General features: G+C 41.9%; 1 protein-coding gene across 7 annotated transcripts in view; it reads right to left on the bottom strand.

The window, feature by feature from the left end:
* Positions 1-22,928, bottom strand: part of RAPGEF4 (Rap guanine nucleotide exchange factor 4) — a 337,463-nt gene that overhangs the window by 161,213 nt on the left and 153,322 nt on the right. The window contains exon 1 of one of the 7 annotated variants that reach the window (XM_021715886.1): positions 14,875-14,982. The exons of the other annotated variants lie outside the window; for them this stretch is intronic. The gene's annotated coding sequence lies outside the window, so the exon portion shown is untranslated. Of the gene's footprint in view, positions 1-14,874; positions 14,983-22,928 lie in introns of those variants that run through there. 7 annotated transcript variants of the gene reach the window in all.

Genomic DNA, 22,928 nt, shown 5'->3' with positions numbered 1-22,928 from the left:
AATGAGGTCTTGCTATGTTGCCCAGACTAGTCTCAAACTCCTGGACTCAAGCAATTCTCTCGCCTTGGCCCTCCCAAAGTGCTAGGATTATAGGCATGAGACACTACGCCTGACAAAGACACTTCATTCCTAAAAGCAGAGGTAAAACAACCTCTAATCCCTTACTATCAACAATATTAAAGCCTCTGACTTCTTGTTGGAGCACACTCAACAATCTTTAATATGACTAAAAGGTTCAGAGATTCCAGGGGGTTCACTGGGATTAGTGTAATTTCAGTTAGTGTACACTCTGTATATTCGAGTAATTCATTAGCCATAAGCTTCTCTTAGGGAAATTCAAACTGAGAGCAAGACACACGTAGTAGGTCAAAGCTACTTAATTGAAAGCCATAAAATAATTTGCTCTGGAAATATTATTGCATAGTAAATCCTGTACTTCTTGTTACATTCAGTCTGAACCTACTACAGTTCATCCAACACATAAATGGGACCATGAACAGTGAAAAAATATTCATTGCCTCCTTGTTCATAAAAAAACAGCTGATTGACATTCTAAGGAACCATATTGGTCTTCAATGGGTGATAGATATTACATATAACTGTTCTGAATTAAAAGAATACAGGAAGCCCAGCTGTTATAAAATTACAATAATATCAGTAATACAAACGATGGAAACAGAAATTCTCAAAAAGCACTTACATAGTGAAAATACAAAATTAGGATGCACGAATCATCTAAAAACTGAAGATAAAGGATCATATATAGAAAATGACAGCCCATGACTGTCATCCCTTTAGAGCAGGCTACCCTCATCCTGTTTTGCTTTCTCACTCTGTCGTACACCGCTCCACAGGTGGCAGGCAGGGCAGAGGGAGACTGAGTGGAGATTTAGGGAGCAGAAGGCTGCCAGCTCCAAGCAATACTTGAGTTGCCCATGGCAGGGATATCCCTTTGGTTTCTGGCTTTGTCCCTCAAAACATGAAACCACTGGTGCACAGGCCCCATGTGCTTCTCAAATTATTTTCTGACCAAATTTTTCTGAAAGCATCCATCTAAAACTCACCTGTCCCACCATCTTAACTTGGATCCTACCCCACAACTCCCAGGAGGCATAGAGTGTCCATACAGTCCCCTAGCTTTGGCAATTTCCAAACACATTTATTGCTAGAAGGTAAATTACCCAAGGACAGTGACTTTTGTCTGTTTCAGACACTCCACAGCCCAGAGCACGCTACACCTTAGCTCCAGTCATTCTTCACCTTTACAGACTTTCTACTCTGATTCCTTCCAAACTCTACCAGTTTTCTGCCCACGCATTTGCACTTACTTTCTTCATCTTCCTCCATTATCATCATTTCTATTATCGCTGCTCCAAGTTCCCATGAACAACCTTGAAACATCCTTGTCAATCTCAACCAATATAGGTTTGCTGCATATATCTAAGGAGTCGCTGTAATACAGTTCTGTGTAGTTTTGGAAGCTTCTGTTTGCTGTGGAATGCTGCACCCTTGAATCCTTTGAGTGGATCCTGGTTTCTATCACCTTTCTACTCTAAATAATCTGAACTTTCTTGCTGAGTGCAGTGGCTCACACTTGTAATACCAGCACTTTGGGAAGCCGAGGCGGGAGGCTCGCTTGAGCCCAGGAGTTCCAGACTGACCTAGGCAACATAGCAAGACTTCATCTCTATAAAAAATACAAAAATTAGCTAGGCATTGTGGCACAGGCCTGTAGTGCCAGCTACTCTGGAGGTTAAGGAGGGAGATCGCTTGAACTTAGGAGTTCAAGACCAGCCTAGGCAACACAGGGAGACATTGTCTCTACAAAAAATAAAAAATTAGCTGGGCATGGTGGTGTATACTTGTAGTTCCTGCTATTCCAGAGGCTGAGGCAAAAGGATCGCCTGAGTCCAGGAGTTTAAGGCCGTGGTGAGCTAAGATCATGCCACTGTACTCCAGCCTGGGTGACAGAGTGAGACTCTAACTCAAAAACATAAAAAAATCTGAACTCTGTTTTCTCTGCAGGGTATGCTCTTACAGGTCTCACCCAGGCCCATACTTTCTAACTTACAACTGTGTCATCCAATAACAGATTAGGCCCCACTTCTCCCAGCATGAACACTAGGAGGTGTCAATAGTGAAAGTGATGCTCTAGCCATTCTGAAAAATATCATAGAAAGAACATGAGTGTCTCAGGGGGTGGGATATGAGAGAGAGAAAGTCTAAGAGAGTTGGGGGGTGGGTACCAGCCTAAAGATCTAGGCAAATGTGAGCTCCAAACCCAGCTCTACAAATCTTCCCTGGTACTAACAAGACCTGTGAGCTCTCACACGGCCTGAGCCCTGCCTGTCCCTCCAGCCTCAGCTTCCATACCCTTTCCCCACCCCTCCTTTCCAACCACACTGGCCTCTTTCAGATCCTTCAACACACTAAGCTTTCCTCCTGGTACCTGGAATGCACTTCCCACCACTTGGCCTTGCCAATTTCTACTTACCTGGGCTTATGTATCACCTTTTTGGAGAGGCCTTCCCTGAACCCCATTCTACATGAGTCCTCTTGCCCAGGCAGTGTGTCCTTATGTCCTGCATCTGAGTGTGTGCTGGTTCAAGGCCCTTCTCCTCTGTTCCCATATAGGCTAATAGAGGGCAGGAACTGCATCTATACTCTCTCACTGTATCCCTAGACCCTAGCACACTGCCTGGAATATAGAAAGCTTTCAGGGACTATTTGTTGAGTGAATAAACCATTGATTGAATTTCCTAACCTCTCTGAGGTCCAGATTCCTCAAAAATAAGCCAGAAATATTAACACGGCACCCCTCAGAGGTGATGGAAGGACCGAAGGAGATAACACAAGCAAAGCTCTTCACAACTGGGCACACAATAAATATTAGTTCCCATCTCCTCCTCGACATCAGTTCTCAGTCTGATTCTGCCAAGGGGTGTGTTTTCATTAAAAACAACTAATGCTTTAATGAAAAATCAACCTAATGCATGAAGACCTACAAACGTGACACTGGTGATTTGGAGACTGGATGAAAGAAGCTATTTGAAATCATATGACGTACATGGCCAAATATCTCTGTGATGTTTGTTCATTCTTTATGAATAAGCTTCTTGCTTTAAAAGAAGGGATAAGAGAAGCATGATGATCAGTTGATGTAAAAAAAAAAAACAAAACAAAACTTAAGTTTAATTCATCAAAATTGATGAATACCAATCAATTTTGTAATTTAAAAGGAAGTACAGAGAAATAGAATACCCAGGCTACTCTCTCGGAATTATTGCCAAAATACACTCTTTGGTAAAAACTTAGTTTTCAGACATCCATGTATGACCCAGGTAAGATTTCATTTTTATTCTCAAAAATGAGATAGCATTGTCAAAATTTAATTTCAAGGCAAACAACTATGAAGCTCATCACTCAGAAAAGTCCTTTGATCTTTCTGATGGCTCCATCTAATTGGTGTCATTATGTTGTAACTCCACTGACTATCAACTGTATTTCTGTAAACTTGGCAAAAGCTTCTCATGTAATATATTTGGGAAAAAACTGTGTATGCTTTCTCTTCCATTACTGTCAGAAGAAAAAAAAAGAACTTTAATTAAATTTTAAATGAAAACTTGAATCTTTCATAGTTTAAAAATAATAGCACAGAAATTAATAACATTATGGATGGTATTTGAATAGTATAAGTGTTAAGGGAACCAAATTTGTTGAGTTTGATAACTACATTATGGTTATACAAGAAAATGTCCTTGTTCTAAGGAAATGTCCTTGTGTACTTGTGTCCTGAAGTATTTAGGGGCACAGGGGCATAATGTCTCCAAGTACTCATAAATAATTCAGAAAAAAAGAGAGAAAAGTGGGCGGTGGTACAAATGGGGCAAAATGCAAACAATTGGTAGAATCTGAGTAAAAAGCTGGGCTCGGTGGCTCAGCCTGTAATCTCGTGCTTTGGGAGGCTGAGGTGAGTGGATTGCCTGAGCCCACGGGTTCGAGACCCACCTGGGCAGTGAGACCTCATCTCTACAATAAATCAAAAAATCAGCCAGGCATGGTAGCGCATGCCTGTAGTTCTGGCTACTCGGAAGGCTGAGGCTGAAGGATTGCCGGAGCCCAGCAGGTGAGGCTGCGGTGGCCGGGAGCGGCCACTGCACTCTAGTCTGGGCAACAGAGTGAGACTCCAACTCAAAAAAAAAAAAAAAAAAAGAATCTGAGTAAAAATTCCACGGGAGGCCGGGTACGGTGGCTCATGCCTGTAATCCCAACACTTTGGGAGGCTGAGGCAGGAGGATCACTTGAGCCCAGGAGTTCAAGAACAGCTTGGTCAACATAGCATGACATTGTCTCTATTTGAAAAAAAAAAAATCAGGAGTAATTTGTTTTGTTCCTGCAACTTTGCTGGGTACATTTAAAATTATATCAAAATTAAAATTTATCCAAAAACTGAAAAGGAATCAGTTGAAGCTTTAAATGATTACTCTTAAAGCATTTATCCTGTCCACATCAGCCTTGCCCCACTCTGCTGGATTCCAGGCTCTGCCATCCCTTGTCCTGCAGATTCTGCTACCTCTGCTTCTCCAATGAGTCCTCATTGGAGTAGGAAGCTCTGTCCCCACTGTCAGGGAAGGTCTAGAGCTGTCCCTGGGCACCCACATCTCCAGTTACCAGGCACATGGCAAGGAGGAATCCAAAGTTGGAAGGGCAGCTCCTCAGGGCCACAGGGCCACAAAACCACACCTTCCCTAATCCCACCTCTACCCAGCCTTTTCCTTGATAAGTATGTCTATTCCCTTGCTGAGACTGGAGCTTGGCCCTAATGCAGTCCACAGCCCACTTCATCCTTGCCAAGCCTCTCCTATCTAAGGATATTTCTTGCCCTAAATACTTCTAGTTCTAACCTGAAAGACGTCCTCAATATCTCTAGCTCACGCTTTGCAGATGACAAAGCCACGATGCTAGTACCTGGCTGATGTTTTGTTCTTTTGCTACTGGTAAACAACTGCTCCAGGTGCCATCCAGCCGATCAGGGGGATCCTCCTGGCCTCAATGCCGTCACAGACTGAGTCTGAATTTGCTAGCCTCCTTTGGCACTGTCATTTTGATCGTGGGCCATTGCCCAATGTTAACAGAACTGAAGAGTCTCACTGTCCTACGTGGATTAATTTTTGATCACACACAAAAACACACTTCTGCTGTAACCTAGAAGCTCAACTTTAAATATCACCTAGTCAGAAAACAGCTACAATCAGGCTTCCCTATAAATTATCTTTAGAGTACTAGAAGGAGAGAAATGATCTTTCTACCAGAAAACACAATCTAAACAATAGAGGTGTACCATGTTTATGAAAACCCAAAGTATAAAACATGAATGTGTTCAGGCACAGTGGCTAACACCTGTAATCCCACCACTTTGGTAGGCAGAAGAGAGAGAATTGCTTGAGTCCAGGAGTTTGAGACCAGCCTAGGCTAGACCTTGTCTCTACAAAAACAAAAAACTTAGCTGGGTGTGGTGGCACATGCCTATAGTACCCGCTACTTAGGAGGCTAAGGCAGAAGGATCACATGAGCCCAGAAGGTCGAGGTTTCAGTAAGCTGTGATTGCACCACTGCATTCTAGCCTGGGCAACAGTGAGACCCTGATTTTTTTTTAAAAAGTGTATTTTCCATATTTGTAATGTATAGGTATTCTTAATTTTATTGCAAGTTTAAATAAAATTCCTGATATTTTAAACATAATACTACATGTTGCCCAGATCAATATATACACAGTTTTTAAGCAACATCTACTGAATATTGTGAGGTATATTTAAATTGAGGGGAAAAAAATAAAGAACAATCTGGAGAGGAAAAACTTTAGAGAGTGGAGAAATACCTTATTAAACATTCCTTAGAAGTTTCTCTGGGACAGAGATCATTGCTAACCACTGTCCCACCCATATACATGGCACACAGCTAATCTGGACAAGGAATCTTCCTCCTTCCATGAATGTGTCAGAGCTGAAAATGACACCTTTAAGGACAGATAGCCCATGAGGAGGAAGGACAGGTAAGGGACTCTTGATCTGGACCCCAAGACCCAGAGGAATCTTTCCTGAACCTCCCTAACTGCCTGACTATCCAGACGATGACAATCATCCATGTCCTCTTCCATGTGGAAGCGAGCTGATCCGGCCTGTGTGCATCCCAAGGAACTGAGATGGCCACCACAATGCCTTTTCACCTCACCTATGGGTGTCAGGGATTTGCATCTGAGGGAGAATATCCCCAGAGGAGCTTCTCCCAATGGGTCCACGGAGTAAGGTGAGTCTGATGAAAGGTACTAGGAGGAGAAAGGTAGACAAAAAAGCAAGCACCCAAGTTAGTGAGATAGGGCAAAGTGGAGGCAGTCTGGCAATGCTGAGTGTGAGGGGCAGGACTCGGTGGCTACCTTCTTGCTCTTCTGTCCTCACTCCAGACACTCCTTCCTAAGGCTTAGACCTCATTCACATTTGAGTGTTTATTATAATCTCCACCTCCTTTTAGATTTTTGGCTCCTGCTTCGAGTATCTTTCATCTTGATGTTTAACCCCCAAATCCCCAAGTTTCTTGTATGAAAAAACCACCCGTTCCTATATCCCTCTTCTTAGCTCATATCCACTTCTGGCCACTTGTCACCCCAGACAAGACCCTACATGGCTGTGCTCAGGCAGCAGCCTGCAGGCCACTCAGTGACATTGCCAAATAACACGGCCCCTCCTCCTCCAGCTCCAACATCTGGGAAGCTCTCACTCCCAAACTTGTCCTGCTGCCAGCCAAGCCTCTCATCTGGAGCTGGTCAGAAGGTGCTTTGCAAACTACAAAGTGCTGTACATGTGCTGAGTATCGAATGTGGTTGCTATGCCATGAAGCTAGGACATGAAGTGAAAAAAGGCGATTCCAAAGATGAGAATTCCCATTAAAAAGCATCCTGGAGAATGATCACTTTTATTTTGCTGAATTAATCTATCCAAATCTGGCTCTCAAGAGAATCCTAATTGGGGTGTGGGGTATCTTTTCTGGAGTGACAAAAAATGTTCTAAAACTTGCTGTGCTGATAGTTGCACAGTATACCAAAATGGTTGAATTAAACAACTATAAGTGGGTGAATTGTATGGTATGTGAATTATATCTCAATAAAGCTGTTAGGAAAAAGGGAATACACTAAGCGGACTTCAGGATGTGAATCTAACTTGCCCAGTGTATCCTCCTCGGCTGTCAGAGGGAGGGATCCAAAAAAGATGCAGGAAAGCCATTTTTCAGAAATTCTGGGTGAGCTCTGATAAAGCGTCTGCACTGATTTTACCTACATGAAGCCAACCCTGATCATCTCTCCCGCAGGCAGCTCACCACATGGGAATGTTGCGCGCCAAGAGAATTGGCATGTGCAGGTTTTTCAGCGCCTATAGCATGCAGAGCTGGGCTTACTTTTTTCGGCGTTTGATTTTTCCAAACAAAAGGAGAAACCAAGCACACAAAACCCAACAGTGAATTGATGAACAACTTTGCATATATATAGAATTTCCAGGCAATAAAGCATGCTCTTCAACAAGCTTGTCTTTGTTTGGAGGGAATTATGCTTTGCTTTCTCACAATGCCCTCTGCCAAGCCCAGTGTGCCCCCCTAATTTAAATTAGTCTTTCAATTGTATGATCATTCCAAAAGAAACTAATTTTCACTATGCTCATTCAGGGAACTTAACCAAAACTTGATCTCTTCTCTTCCTGTTGGGGTGGTGGTGGTGGCAAACCACACAATATGGTTTTCTGCTTTGCCACAATCCTATAATTAATCATTTTCTAAATATCTATAAATATTATTTTGATTATATAAATGCCCTTATACAGCCGTTATGAAAACTCACAGTAGTAGAAGTTTACAAAGAAATATGCTTAAAATAAAATGTGAGCAAGCGAATTAAATGCAAATTGTAGTTATATTCTAATTTGTAGATTATAATTCAGAATGTCATAAGGATGTATCCTGAAAATTATATTATTTTGAAAAAAGATGAAAAAACTGATTAAATAAACTTTTCTTATAGATCTGAAAATGCTTCATTAACTGGGTAATTTAATTCTGTCCTATCTCAATAAGGACATTTCAAATCAAAGACCTGAAAAGGAAGGTTAAAAAATCTTCCCATCTTCAACAGGTTCTGTTCTCCTATTGCATATTAAATTCCTTCAATCTATGTGCAGTTCAGCAGTTCATATAATCTGGCATAAGAATGGAGGATTGTAAAAAATATTTAAAACTTGGGCTTCACAAAGAACATCTTAATACTCTGTCTTTCTCATTGCTGGTTATTTCCCAGAAAAACCTTTCTTTTCACTATAATTTTTAAAAAAATAAAGCCATGATATAAAAGGATACCATGCAATGGGGAGCATGATTACAATTGGGTTAATTTTTTAAACTGTGGTAATAATATAGGTCATCTAATACATTCATAATCTGGACATGCCACTCCCTCCGAAAGACTTTGTGGTAAATTCTGTTTTTATTTTTTCTTTTCAAGAAAGAGTTATTTTTAACCCTCCCCCCTCAACTCTCTTTTTCCCTTATACAAAAATGATATCTTCATCTCTAAATGCCCTTGTTGACCCGAGCCTATATTCTGGGGACAATTACGTCAGCATAACATTTGGGTTTGCCTGCCTCAGAGAACCATGTTCAAAGTGCGTTACTCCTACATAAAATACTGTCTATAAAATCAAACCATTTTAGCAATAACTAAATTCAAAGAAAATTGTGAACAATATCTCAGAAAATGTTCATGCAAGTGACAAAGTAACATATGCAGTTTATTTCAGGTGAAGTGTGCATTGTGATTTTTTTTCCCCAAAAGCAGGGAGTTGGTGGAAAGCACTCAGTCTTCAGACAGGGAGCCTGCAAGGGTGGGAAAAGTTCCCAGTTCCTTGGAGGTATGCACTGGCTCCACTCTCTAGCAGCTACCAATAACAAGTTTCAAAGTAACACACTTTTAATTAAATACTATGGAAAAGTACGATGTCATATGCCTTTAAAAAAAAGGAAAAAACAAACCCACCCAAATGGCTCACAACAGGATAGAGAATCAAGGATAAGTACTAAAAGCAGAATCCAGCTGTTGTCTCGAAAAGATTAAAAACAAAGAACAGAAAACATTAAAGCGAAATAGTTGCAGGGATGCTGCCAAGGGAGCATTTAAAACAGACCCAGAAAGTCACAACAAATTGCTCCCCTTTCCCTACCTTCCCTTACCAGAAGCCACAGAGAACTCTCTCAAGAAAATTCAAAAACTAGCTCTTCTGCTTGGTATTCTTTGAAGATGTTCAATGTACAAAGCATCAATCAGCCAAGGAACATACAGACAGTTCAAGTCCAATTTTGCAATAATTATTATGCAATGTTCACGGCCCACTTCAAAGGCCAAAACTGTACGCAGGTGTTTGTGGAAGTATGAGTGTCTTCAGAAGGTTAGAACAAACTGGGTTAAGAAAACAGATGGCAAGACACAGATAGCAGTTTTTTTAGTTTCTCTGAAATGCCCCTGAAAGCAAAGCCAGATTCCAGCACCCACTTGTCAGAAAGTCACAGATCAGCCTTCTCTTCTCATTAATTCCTCATTTGTGCAGTCTCAATTCCCATGAAATGCATGTGCCATTCTTTTCCTACTTCTCTGATCAGAGTCACTTATGCTCACTTCCAAAATAAATCTTCATGTTTTACAAAATAACTCTTCTAATCTCTCCCATAAAATCCTTTTCTCAATAATAAAAAGAGAAGACAGAAAGAAAAGTGTGAGAACTGGAATTAGAACTTTTATAAAGCTTAGCTCTGTTTTTCTACTATACACCTTGCAGTAAAAGGGAATTTAAAATTTGGAAGTCATCACAGGAAAGCAATCTTGCATGGTGAAAAAGAATCTCCAGCCAGTGGTGTACTATGGGAGGCGATTGCTTCTATAGGAGGACATCCATGATGAAGTTGCAAAAAAGCTTTAAAAGTTCTAAGCACAGATATACATAGGGAGCCTGTTGGACCTTGAGGTTCTTTACCGGCCATGCCACACCAAACAGGCAGTGAGCATGCTCCTGGGAACAAAGGAAGAAGGTGGCACTGTGGTCTCTGAGGACAAGGCTATGCATTATTAGCACTGACCATCGTGCAAAGAAAGTTCAAAGAAAATGTGATGCATGCATTGCACACACAGAGACATCTGCTCTGATTTTTTTTTTTTTTTTGAGTTGGGGGACCCACTCTGTTGCCTAGACTGGGGTGCAATGACACAATCACAGCTTACCCCAGCCTTGGTCTCCCAGGCTCAGGTGATCCTTCTGCCTCAGCCTGCTGAGTAGCTGGGACTACAGATGTGTGCTACCACACCCAGCTAATTTTTTGATATATTTCTCACTATGTTGCCCAGCCCTGAACTCCTGGGCTCAAGTAATCCTCCTCCTTCAGCCTCCCAAAGTGCTGGGATTTTAGCCATGAGCCACTGCATCTGGCCTCAACTTTTTGCATCTTAATCCAAGCATGAACAGAGAGGGCTTTGCATGGAACAATGAAGTAAAACAGGGGCTTTCAAGCAATACCTTTACCAAAGATTTGGGCAGAATCTTCTGCTGGCTTGGACTTATTGGATCAGACTGTGGCACTGTAAACATCAATATTCCAATGAGAGGGGCCAAGACTGGAGATGTCTTGGAAATGGACACACTGGGCAGGGGAGGGACAGGGAGGAGGTCAGGCAGTGACGTCTCAAACAGGACAGTACATCAACTACACTCAGGGTCTCCCTCTGGCCCAATAAGTCAAGGTTCAGTAAAGGTGCCTTAGACTTGCATTCCTAGAGCCCTTTCTTCTAAGAAAGACAAAGAAAGCTAAGATATGCTCTGAAGAAATGCATCATGTTAAATATGGCAGTGGCTAACAGCCTATACCTTGGCTCTGACCAAATGAAGAAACTCATTTTTTTAAAAAGGGAAACAAAGTTATTACAATACATTTTTCTAACGCCTAGACTGCTGAGTCAAAAGCCTTGTGCTCAAATCCTATGGTCTGGGGCAGCAATCTGAGTCTACTTTGAAAAGTGCAAACCTAATAGGAATGTGGTTGTTAACATGCCCATGACATTTCAGGGATGCTCCTTGTCTTCAACTCTCACCATCTCTCACACAAGATATGAGGTGAATTCTTTCATCTCCTGAGTATAAGTTAACCTCCAACTATGCCCAACTGCTCTCAATTCTCCCCCAGGAAGTAGCTGTCTGTGCCTCCCTGCCTTTGCTAGGACAGCCACCCATCTGGTAATGCCCTTCCTCTGTCTGTCCCGCTGGCTCTCACCCACACATCTTGTACAACTCCCAACCATGGACTCACAACTGGCCATTTCCACTGGGTCCTCATCTTACTCAGGAGAGATTTCTAGCATTGTCTCTCTCTAATAGACCACATGCTTCCACTCCAGCACTAGCCTGCTGCCTGGTGCCTGGTACAGGGGAGCCTCTGTAAATGTTTCCTGCATAGATGCATATAGAACAAGATGTCATAAATATAAGGGGCCTTTTTCAATGTAAGTAATATTTTCAATTTTCTGACTTTCTCTTTTAGTAATCAGTTCAAAGTTCAAAGACCTATGCTGAATTCAAGGAACGCCACAGTTGGACCAAGATGTACAGAAGGTACAGATGGCTGCCATATACGCATGCTAGCCTAGCCAACACTGCATCCTATTCATTTTACGAGTGTCTCTTAATTTGTGTTTCTATAAAAGCAGAACCTGAAACCAGAACTTGGATGCAGCTCATTTGGGAGGCGATCTATCCCTGCAAGCAGGAATAAAAGGCAGGAAAAATCAGAAAGGGAAAGAGGAAAGGAAAATAAAGCCTGTGTTAATGAGCTGGTTATCCACTGGAGAGCCTTTTCAAATGCATCTCAGACCTGTGGCTCCAAGGTCCAGTCTAGGGCACTTATCTGCAAGACTTGCATTTCTCTTTATTTGAGGGAGACCTCCAGAAGCACTAACCACCTTCCCCACCACCCTGTGAATTTTCCAACTATCTCGAGTTTAGGCTGTGCAAGCTTTTGTGGGTTAGGCAACAGTCCTAGGCAGAAAAACTGAGAGACTGGGAATAACTGGGCTGGGTCTGTGAAGAGCACGGGAACTGTCCGTGACAGCTGCAGCTGAAATGGAAGGATAGTCACAGCACATATTCAGCTCTTGATAAGGACAGTGCAGCAGAGTAAATAGTTGAGGCTTTACATCATGTTTATGCAGCTAGGTAAAAAACATGATTCCAAAACACAATCCATCAATCAACAAAAAGAAGGTGCTGGCTAGGGTCCATGGGAATGTCCTAGCTGGACCTCAGAGACAGAGCTCCCAGGGGAATAGGCGACTCTGCCAGTGGACACTCAGGAATATTGAAAACTGCTCATCCCCATCATCCCTGCTCCCTCTCTCTCCCTTTCCTGCCACGTCAACATTCACAGGGAAATAGAAGGCTGAGAACTACCGTCCACCCTTTCTCACACACTATGATTTCTTGTCATATAAGTTGGTCTTGATGGCCATTTTATAAAAATGGGTGAAGGGAGCAGTAAAGAGGAAAGGAGGGAAACTTGTCGACCTGAGTTCATTCAACCATTTAAAGACAGCCCTTCCTCCCCTCTCACAGGCTCTGATAATCATGGGAAAGAACTCCCATCTCATATGTTAGGGGGGCACCATCAATGACAGCAAACTTACACTACTCAGCTTTCTCTAAGCATATTTGATAAAGTTTCTTGTATTCATCGTCACCAAAATGTTCTATGCCAATTGGAAAAAGGACAGACCAAGTCTCATTCCCTCATTGAATTTATACCTGACACTCTGTCCTCTAATGTCTGTTTGAAAAGGACACCAGGCACCCGCCCACCCCTCTACGCCGCACGTGCACCCACCATTGAGGCTTCCATCTGCCTCTGAGCCCATCACGCAGGACAACTGTCAATGAATTTGGTTCTTTCTTTCTTGCAATCAGTCTCACTTTTCCAACACGAGCCTGTTAGCTTAATACCAGCCCAGAATTTTGAGATAAACAGATGTCATGACAGTGAGATGAGGAAAAGGGACATAAAAGCAGAAATCAAGCTGGTTTCTAAAGAAAATGCCATTTAAAAAGGAGGAGGAGGAGACAAAACACACATCAAGAGATTGAGCTAAATCAGAAGACATGGGGACACATACCTGAAATTTAATACAGTTGTCACAGAGTAATTTTTTTTGAGTCAGAGTCTCACTCTGACACCCAGATTGGAGTACAGTGGCACATTCATGGCCACAGCAACCTCGACCTACTGGGCTCAGGTGATCCTGCCACCTCAACTTTTCAAGTAGCTGGAACCATAGATGTGTGCCACTATACCTGGCAGATTTTTTTTATTTATTATAGAGACGAGGTCTCACCAAGTTGCCCAGGCTGGTCTTGAACCCCTGGGTTCGGGCAATCCTCTCGCCTCCGCCTCTCAAAGTACTGGGATTACAGGTGTGGGTCACCAAGCTCGGCAATAGAGTAATATTTGTTAAGATCAGGTAAGTACCATTCGTGAAACTCACCAAAGGAAGAAAGGTAAAATCAGGGCTGGCTTCATGAGCATGTGACCTAGACAGTCACACAGAGTGCTATATTCGGAAGGGCCTAGCACTGGGTTAAATGCTGTGCTGCTGTCATCTTGAAATGTTTTTTTTTGTAGAGACAAGGTCTCATTGTATTGCTCAGGCTGGGCTGGTCTCAAACTTGTGGGCTCAAATGATCCTCCTTCCTTGGTCTCCCAAAGTGTTGGGATTACAGGAGTGAGCTACCATACCCAGCCCTGAAATTCTTAATAATTTTTAAATAAAAGGCCCCATGTTTTTACTTTGCACTGAATCCCCACCAATTATGTATCCAGTCCTGAGTAAGAGAATAGAAATTTTGAGACAAGATATTTCCTTTGAAGGCTAAAGCACAGCAAAATATTATTTGCAAGGGTATTTGCAAAGACTCCCTCCCTGCTTCTCTCTGATTCATTTTAAACTGCCTGTCTTGGTTTAAAGATGTTAGGAATTTCAGACTTCAGACACATTGGACCAAGTAGAGAAACAATAATCTAGTTGATCACTGCCAGGAGCAGGAAGTCTTAATGGATGAAGTTCTAAATGGATGAGACTCTAAACCCCTCTAAACCCCCTCCAGTGGTTTCCTTATTTGCAGAAGCAGGGAAGTAAAACCTCAAAAAATAACCAATGGTCACTCTTCAAAAGAAGGTTCACGTATATAAAGCTTACTTCCTTGTGAAGAAAACTCTTTAAGAGTTTCCTATAGTGTAGCTCAATTAGAAATCTACTTTCCTTTAAAAAAAAAAAAAAAAAAGGCAGAAGAGGCACCAAAAGGTCACCCAATAAATAGTCCCCAAGGAGAACTGTGGAAATGGCTGTCACCAGTCATTCAAGTCCTGACTCAGAGCCTTGGCTCTTATCGGTCATCGACTTCCTCTCCTTAAATAGAACCTTTACAAATGTCACCACCAGTTTTCCTCGGACAAAATCAGGGATCTGGCGTCAGAACCTTAGCTACCAAAATAAAAACCCTTTAAATTACTTTCGTTTCACGTTGGACCTTCCTTCCTTACGTGTTCTAAATTCACTGTTTATGTCTGAGATGTTTGTTCAAGTCTTGCTTTCAGGCTGCACGCTTTGACCCCAGTGGCAATGGAGTTTGACAACGGTAAAATATTGAGGCATACATCTTTCTTTTATGGCTATAGAAATAGCCCCAGCGTTCCATGGAACATTCCCAAAGACTGGCAGATACAATCCCAGGAATAGTAAGCATTTCAAACAGTCTTGCATGCTAGAGTAAGTTTTCCTTTTCAAAATCTGCTAAGGGAAGCTACTTACTGTCTAGAAGTGTAAATATTGGCTTTGACTCAAATCTTACAAAAAGTCTACCATATTTTAAAAATCTTCCTTGCTGATTGACATTAGAAAGTAACAAATCCGAGATGAGTGTGGTGGTTCATGCATGTAATCCCAGGACTTTGGAAGGTCAAGGTGGGAGGATCACTTAAGAACAGGCATTTCAGGCCAGCCTGGGCAACATAGACTCTAGAAAGAAAAGAAAACAACAAAACAAAACAAAAACACTTAGCTGGGTGTGGAGGTACACACCTATAGTCCCAGTTACTTGGGAAGCTGAGGTAGGAGGATCATTTTGAGCTCAAAAGTTCAAGGTTACAGTGAGATGTGATTGTGCCACTGCACTTCAACCTGGGTAACAAAGCAAGACTCTGTCTCTAAAAAAATAGCAAGAATAGAAAACTAGATCAGACACAATTAGAGATGCACTGGGAGTCTATATATACGTGTGTGTGTGCGTGTGTGTGTGTGTGTGTGTGTGTGTGTATTTATTTTATTTTATTTTAGTTTAGTTTTTTGCTAAAGCCTGTCCTTATGTATAAACATGTCCTTTTGTAAAACCTTGCTTCATGAATGGGGATTGCAAGTTGAAATGACCGTGGAAGAAGAGGCATTTGTTATTTGGACACAATCCTAATTACAAAGTAGCTCGATGAACAGAGACCAAATGCTGCCCATATTTCCAGCAATGGTAACAATTTGGTCTCTCAACAATTTAAACCTATTTGTAAGCAAACAAGACCTTTTTCCTTACATTATTTCTATGTAGAAGTATTACTGCCAAAGTTTGAACAATGAAAATCCCACAAAAATGAATTTCTTTCTATATAAAACATGCCAAAAAGGTGTTATAAGCCCATAACTTGAAAGGAGACAGTGTCACGTGATCTCTTCCAGCTCCTTAGTGAGAACAAAAAGAATGTCGTGACTTTTAAAATGTAACTTTATAAATATTAAAAAAGATGCTCTCATTTGTAAGTTCTCATTCAAATATGATCTTTGAGATGATAAATATGATTTTTCTAGTATTTAAAATTAGATCCAAACCGCCTATCAATCTTAGAAATTGCTCGTCAGCACTCAGGCTTGTCTCTCCTCTTCTCTGCTTTTTCCCTTGGCAAAGAGGTGTCTGAGAAGTCGATTAAAGCTCATCCTTATCACCCCGTAAGTGGGTACCAACCCCAGGAAGACGGACAACTGGGCTGTTTGCCAGGTCAAATTCTCCCCATGAAGCAACTGGAGAATATGAAGCATCCAGCAGTTAACTGGTTCTAGCAACATGAAATAACCATCACTCAGAAAAATATGGGAAACTCGTGAAAAATGCTGCTTTCCCATTGTGAATACAATCTTTCATGAAAAAAGGAGAAAAATATTAAGTTGGTCATAACAAGTCAGGTCACCAAGCTGCTGTTGTGAGGCTATTAGGGATTCAAAGAAACTTTCAAAGCACTCAGATTTCCAGAAAAGGTAAAGACAATATCAGGGGCTGAGCATTATCCTCATTAACCAAGAGAAAAACAGGGAGAGACAGAATTAACTTACTTATCCACAAATGAACAACGGAGCTAATAGCAAAATTGTACAATCTGCTTCCTACAACTAGAGGTCAGTCCACCAATAAATACCCTGTTTCCTCCACTGTGGAAATCAGTAGTAACAATTTGACTAATAACTCACTAATTAACACACTGCATCCAGTTTATCGTTAGAGAAGAGTTTCTGTCACACTGGAAGATAGACTGAGATATAGGACAGCTGGGTATTGTGTCTCTCAGTCTTCTTGGCCAAGTCCCCTCTTCAGCCTCAGCTTATTTATTTATTTGTTTGTTTGTTTGTTTGCTTGCTTGTTTGTTTGTTTGTTTTGAGTCAGAGTCTCACTCTCTTGCCCAGGCTGGAGTGCAGTGGCACGATCACAGCTGGCACCACAGCCTTCACCGTTTCTTCCGTCTCAGCCTATTAAGTAGCTGGAATTACAGGTGTGTGCCACCACGGTCAGCCAATTTTTTTCTTTTTTTTTTGAGATGCAGTCTCACTCCATCACTCAGGCTAGAGTGCAGTAGCACGTTCACGGCCACCCCAGCATTGACCTGCTGGGCTCAGATGATCCTTCTGCTTCAGCCTTCCAAGTAGCCAGAACTACAGACTAGTGCTACCACACCTGGCTAATTTTTTGATTTATAGTAGAGATGATGTCTCTGCATGAGGAGTTGCCCAGGCTGTTCTCAAACCTGTGAGCTCAGGCAATCCCCTCATCTTGGCCTCTCAAAGTGCTGGGATTACAGGCTTGAGTCAACATGCCTGTTTTTAAATTTATTGTAGAGATGAGGTCTCGCCAAGTTGCCCAAGCTGGCTCAAACCCATGGGTTCACACAAACCTTTCACCTCTGCTTCCCAAAGTGCTGGGATTACAGGCATGAGTCACCATGCTCGGCCTCAGAATTTTTTCCACCTGTAAGATGGCAGGACAAGAAAAAAGTATGACACAAATAATTCCTAAATACTTTACAGTTAAAAATCCTATAATTCCTCCAACTGTCATATGTGTTTCTGACGACCCCCACACTCCTTCTTGTGCACTGGCTAATAATGTTCAACACCCCCAATAATAATCAGGCACTTCCTGAGCATCTGGTTGGTTCCAGGCTCCTGGGTGATGGATGCACTGAAGATGCAAAATTAAATAAAGACATAGAACCCCATCCACTACAGCTCATATTCTAATAGGAGATAAACACAAAACCAGGAATTATGATACCAATAACAACGATAAGTGCTTTGTATTAAAAACATTTTGTATTAGAAGTACAAAGTGCTGCAGGAGCCTACAAGAGGAAGAAAATAACTTTATGGGGCATTCAGAAGTTTCACAAAGAAGATGAAAAACCAAGTAGGGCCTCAATAGCTTACAGGAGAAGCTTTCTGTAGGAAAGGGGAGAGTAGCCTTCTACGTAGTGGGAATAGTATATACAAAGGCTCAGATGCATGAAAAGGTGTGTCAAACAGAGGAAATGGTGAGAACAGGTAAGCATGGTATCCTAGAGCAGGGATCAGCAGATTTTACTGTAAGGGACCAGTGAGTAAATATCCTAGGCTTTGTAGGCCATATGGTATCAGTTGCAGCTACTCACCTGCTAGTAAACAAAAAAGCAGCCATAAACAACATGTGGATAAATGAATGTAGCTGTGTTGCACTAAAATTTCATTTACAAAAATAGGCAGCAGTCTGGATTCAGCCCACAGGCCATAGTTTCATAACCTCTGACCTAGAGCGTAAACCAGATTAAAGAAGTTCCTATAGCCATCACAGAGATGCTTGGGGAAATATTAATTTTTTTAAGTAAAAGAGTGAGATGATAAAATTTGTAACAGCAGCATTGAGCATCACACCCTGTATCACTAAAATGAAAGCTATTATTTTCCTTTACCTCACTACACTCTGATTTTGTCAAATTAAATCTAGTGAAGGCATGCTTTCCCAAGTAAAAGTGGAAGTGTAATTCTTTTCAACCAAGCAAACATCTGGAAAACCCTACGCAGAGCATCATGTCCCACTTGGTCTAAAACATCTCACCAAGAAAAAATAGTAAAATTTGTATCTCTTTAGTAAAAGCGCTGCCTATAAAACTAGTAACCATGACAATGGAGTAGGAATCTCACTTCTGTCTGATAAAGAGCTACAGGAAGGTAAAAGCACATACTCATATAATGGTCTAGAAATTTTTTACTTGCTATAAATAGCACGCACACACACAAATTCATAGACCAAGGGACAAATAAGAAGAGGGAATTTGAAATGCAAAATTTCACTGTTGTTTTAAGTCAGACAGTAAAAACATATTTATATTATGTCTACTTTGTGTCAGGGACTGTTCTGGGTGCTAGGTCACAACAGTGTGCAAGGGACTTTACTCTCAAAGAGTTCATAGTCTAGAGCAAGGACTGGCAAACTTTTTTTGTAAAGGTCTAGACAGTAAATATTTTAGACTTTGTGAGCTGTATGGTCTTTTGCAAATACTCAACTTTGCAGTTGTAGCAAGATTGTGGATAATGTGTAAACAAATGGGTGTGGCTTGTTCTAATAAAACTATAGTTGCTGGCAGATCCCTAGTCTAGAGAAAGAGAGATGTTCAACACATAATGGAAAATGAGTTACAACACTGCAAATATGCAAAGCTCTAGGAAGGAAAAGCACCGAGGTTCAAGGGGCTGGACTAAGCATGAGAGGAGCTGGTAAAAAGAGAGTGGGAAAAAACAATCCTGACAGAGGATTAGGCAGTACAGAGGAGCCAAGGTGCAGGGATGGTGGAGCGAGGGGCGGGAGGAGGAGGACAAAGCAGGGAGGGAAGGCCTGGTGGCTGTGTTGGGTCTCTGACATACTGAAATGCAGCAGTGGCCACGACACTCAGGGCACCATGGTACACCAAGGATCTGGGATTCTATTCCAAGGCAAGAAGAAACCATTAAAGGTTTCAGGACTTGATCAATTTACATTTCTAACAGATCTGGAGGTGCAAGGGGCAAGAGGCCATGTAGGGAGACCAGCTGGGAAACTAAATCAAGTAGTTCAGTGAAACATTCTGTCTTAGTTTGTGTTCTGTTAACAAAAGACTGGGAGACCAGGCCTTGGGTTGCAAGGAGCATATTTAGAGGGAATCTCAGGAAGCATAGATAAGGGAGGGAAAAGTGAGGTAAAGGAAAGAGAAAACTCAACACTGCTGTAAGCAAGTGGGGTCCTATCCTGCTGGGGACCTGTTAGCCTAGGTAACACCACCTTAGAGATCCCTGCCATTTTGCTAGCTACCCCAGGATGGAAAACTCTGCAAACATCCTAACATATGTAGCACCTTCAAACATCCAGCCATATTTAGCACCTAGACTAATCACAAGACTTCCTCTCAACTTACTTAAAAATCCTTAGTTACCCTCTAGTAACGCCAACCATGAACATTTTCCCCTCAACTCCTATAACTGCCCTAGCCTATAAGCGGTGGTGGGCTTCAGTTTTCTGGAGTCCCCTCCACAGGTTCTCTGCCTTGGAATAAACCTGTGCTGCTGTTGAGCTGCCCATCTCCCATCTCTCTTTTCATCTGCTTGTTTTCTTGACCTAACTGAGGAACTATATGGAGTGTACCTCAACACTGAGGAACTGTATGGCATGCACCTCCACACTGACTCATGGAGAGATGCAGAAGCTAGGATATTCAGCCCTGGTTGAATACACATGGGAGTATCAAGTCCCTGACACTTCTGTGCTGGCTTATTGACTGTGAAGATCCCCCTGCACAAAAGAAAACCCTCAGACAGAAATAGACACCTCTGCTTGAGGTGGGAAGCCTTCTTGGGGCCGGCAGGTAGGAGGAGAGTCCACTATAGCTGTCAATGAACTCAGACAAAAGTCAAGGGTGTATAGAGTGGGTGACAACAGCAATTGCTTCAAGTAACATTTTGGTTTCATCAGAGAGCAAACAGATTCAGAAAAATACAAATGATTTTTAAGTACTGTCAAAATTTCCTAAATAAATTTCTCCCTTTTATGATAAAAGAGTAATGTTTGCTAAGCTGAATTATGTCATATGTATTTAATCTGAAAAAATTAATACCATATTACAGGTATCATGTTTAAAATCTTGATAACTGAAACAGCAAGTGGCAAAGACAATTCAGAACAGAACTTAAAGACCTTTTCAGGGTACACGAGATGGACCAGCAGAATACCAGCCCTGTCACATCTTCTAAAAATGCTCTCAGCATATGGTAGGGAGGAGTCCCAAATCGAGCACAAAATTCCCACACATGAGAATATGCTTCCGATCTCCAGCTGGGTAAAACATGAATTAGAAAGCACAACCTGACATGCGAAACCCAGAGGTGAGCTCAGAAGAGTTTCTTGAAGCAACACCGAAACTTCTGGCAAATTCAGTATCAATATCGCACACGTTAATCCAAGACAGGTATACAGGCTCCAATGCATGAACACTACTGACTGCAAACACAGGTTTTCTAACCAATCTACCTCTCTGCTGTAAATAGGGAATAAAAGTGCTGGTTATCCAAATTATAGTCCAAGGTCAACATGAGATTAAGGACTTGTATCTGAAGGTAAAATATTTCTAACCATTTCTGTGGCTTCCAACTTGAAGACGCTGCCGGAGAAGCAGTCTCCCAGCAAGGAATTGCTTCATACATTTTAACAGCTCACTGTTGGCTTCCTAGTCCTGGGGTGGAGGTACATGGGTATAGTGGAATTTAAACACTGTCATCACAGGTCACTGTTGTAGCAAAATTGCTGTGGTGACAGTTTAGTTACTAGAAGACACCTAATCGATGAAGACAAAAATTGTTCTGATACTATAGTTGCTGTCCCAGCTCCATGAGGCCAATTATTTCACTGACCATATATATCATTTCTCCCCTTCTCTACTCAAAAATGACTCTTATATATGGTTTGTTCTTTTCACTAGCCTAAATACAAGGTAAGTACAGACTTGATACTCTTGCCTTCTTCCAAACCATATTTTGCATCTCGTTGTCACACTGCTTGAAGCTGGATCTAGATTGGGCTTTCTATGGTCCTGAGAACCAGACTTCAATAGACCCTGTGGCTTAAGTCCTCTCCCAGACACTGCTAACTGAAGTGGGCTTCCGACAAACCCAGCTTTTCTGAAAATATCTTCTAGGAGAGTAAAATATCCTCTGGGTAAAACTTTACCAGGTATATACCCAGCAGAATTTTTTCTTAATGTCAGGCCCTATTGTCCTTCCTCTATTATATGTTTGATCAATGAACTGGTTGGTCTTTCCTTCAAAAGTCTTCATCCATCTCTAATATGAGTGTTTTGCTAGTCAGAGAAAGTCTGAATGTGTCCCCCAAAGTCACGTGTTGGAAATTTAATCCCCAAAGCAACACTGTTGGGAGTAGGGCCTGACAGGAGGAGGCGTTCAGGTCATGAGGGCGCCACTCTCATTAATGCATTAATGCCAATTATAAATGGGCTTGACACTGTGAGTTTGGTCTCTTGCTCTCTTTTCCTCATGTGCTCTCTTGCCCTTCTGCCTTTCACCCTGGGATGATGCATCAGGAAGCTCTTTGACAGAGGCAGGCCCTTCAACCTTGGACTTCTCAGCCTTCAGAACTGTAAAAGAAATATCTGTTCTTTATAAATGATCCAGTCTCAGGTGTTCTATTACAGCAGCATGAAGCTGACTAAGACAAGGTCTAGTCCCAAGGTTGGATCAGTCTTTTTTTTGTTTCTCACATATCAAACATGTTGCTTGAAACTGGCTTTGCTCCATCTCCTGACCATGTTCCTGGTCATCTGCTCCTCTGCCCCAGCTTCGTCCTTCCAAATTAGTGGATGATTCGAAATGAACAAATCTAAAGTTTAATGATAAAACATGAGCAAGTGCAACATTTGACTTGAAGCAACTACAAAAAGGAAAACAGCCTGATGCTCCAAGTAGCCAGCACTTCAGAATTCTTGGATCTAGCATATGTCTTCCTAACCAAAGTTAGGATGGTGATGAAGATGATGATGATGATGATGCTTGTTAGCACCTACAACATGTACAGCACATTCACATGTTATCTTACTTGCGCTTCACTCACCTGTGCACTATAGATGAAACAGGTATTATCCTCCCTTTCACCAATAAAGAAACCCAGTCTCAGAGATGAAGTGACTTGCACAATACTAAGTGACTCACACAGTTAAAAGATGGAAACACAGACCTTGAGATTCTAAATTCCATATGCTTCCCTCATAACACACAGTCGCCGCCTCCTCCTCCTCTGATGGCTTCTCTTGGTGCATTTTGAACTCTTTATGGTTGAAACTCAGTCTCCTTGTCAAAAATCCCTGCACTCCATGAAACAGCAGAGTGAAGCAGGCCCTGAGGGATGCCCATTATCCATATAATGAAGACAAAACTAGACCCACTCTCGAGGCATCCCGAGGGCCAGCTAGCCCCAGAGGAC

This window comes from Carlito syrichta, unplaced genomic scaffold (genome assembly GCF_000164805.1).
Source record: "Carlito syrichta isolate Samal-C Ts95f unplaced genomic scaffold, Tarsius_syrichta-2.0.1 Scaffold307991, whole genome shotgun sequence".
NCBI lineage: Eukaryota > Metazoa > Chordata > Mammalia > Primates > Tarsiidae > Carlito > Carlito syrichta.
The sequence above is the reverse complement of the archived record's forward strand: the minus strand, read 5'-3'. Positions and strand labels throughout refer to the sequence as shown.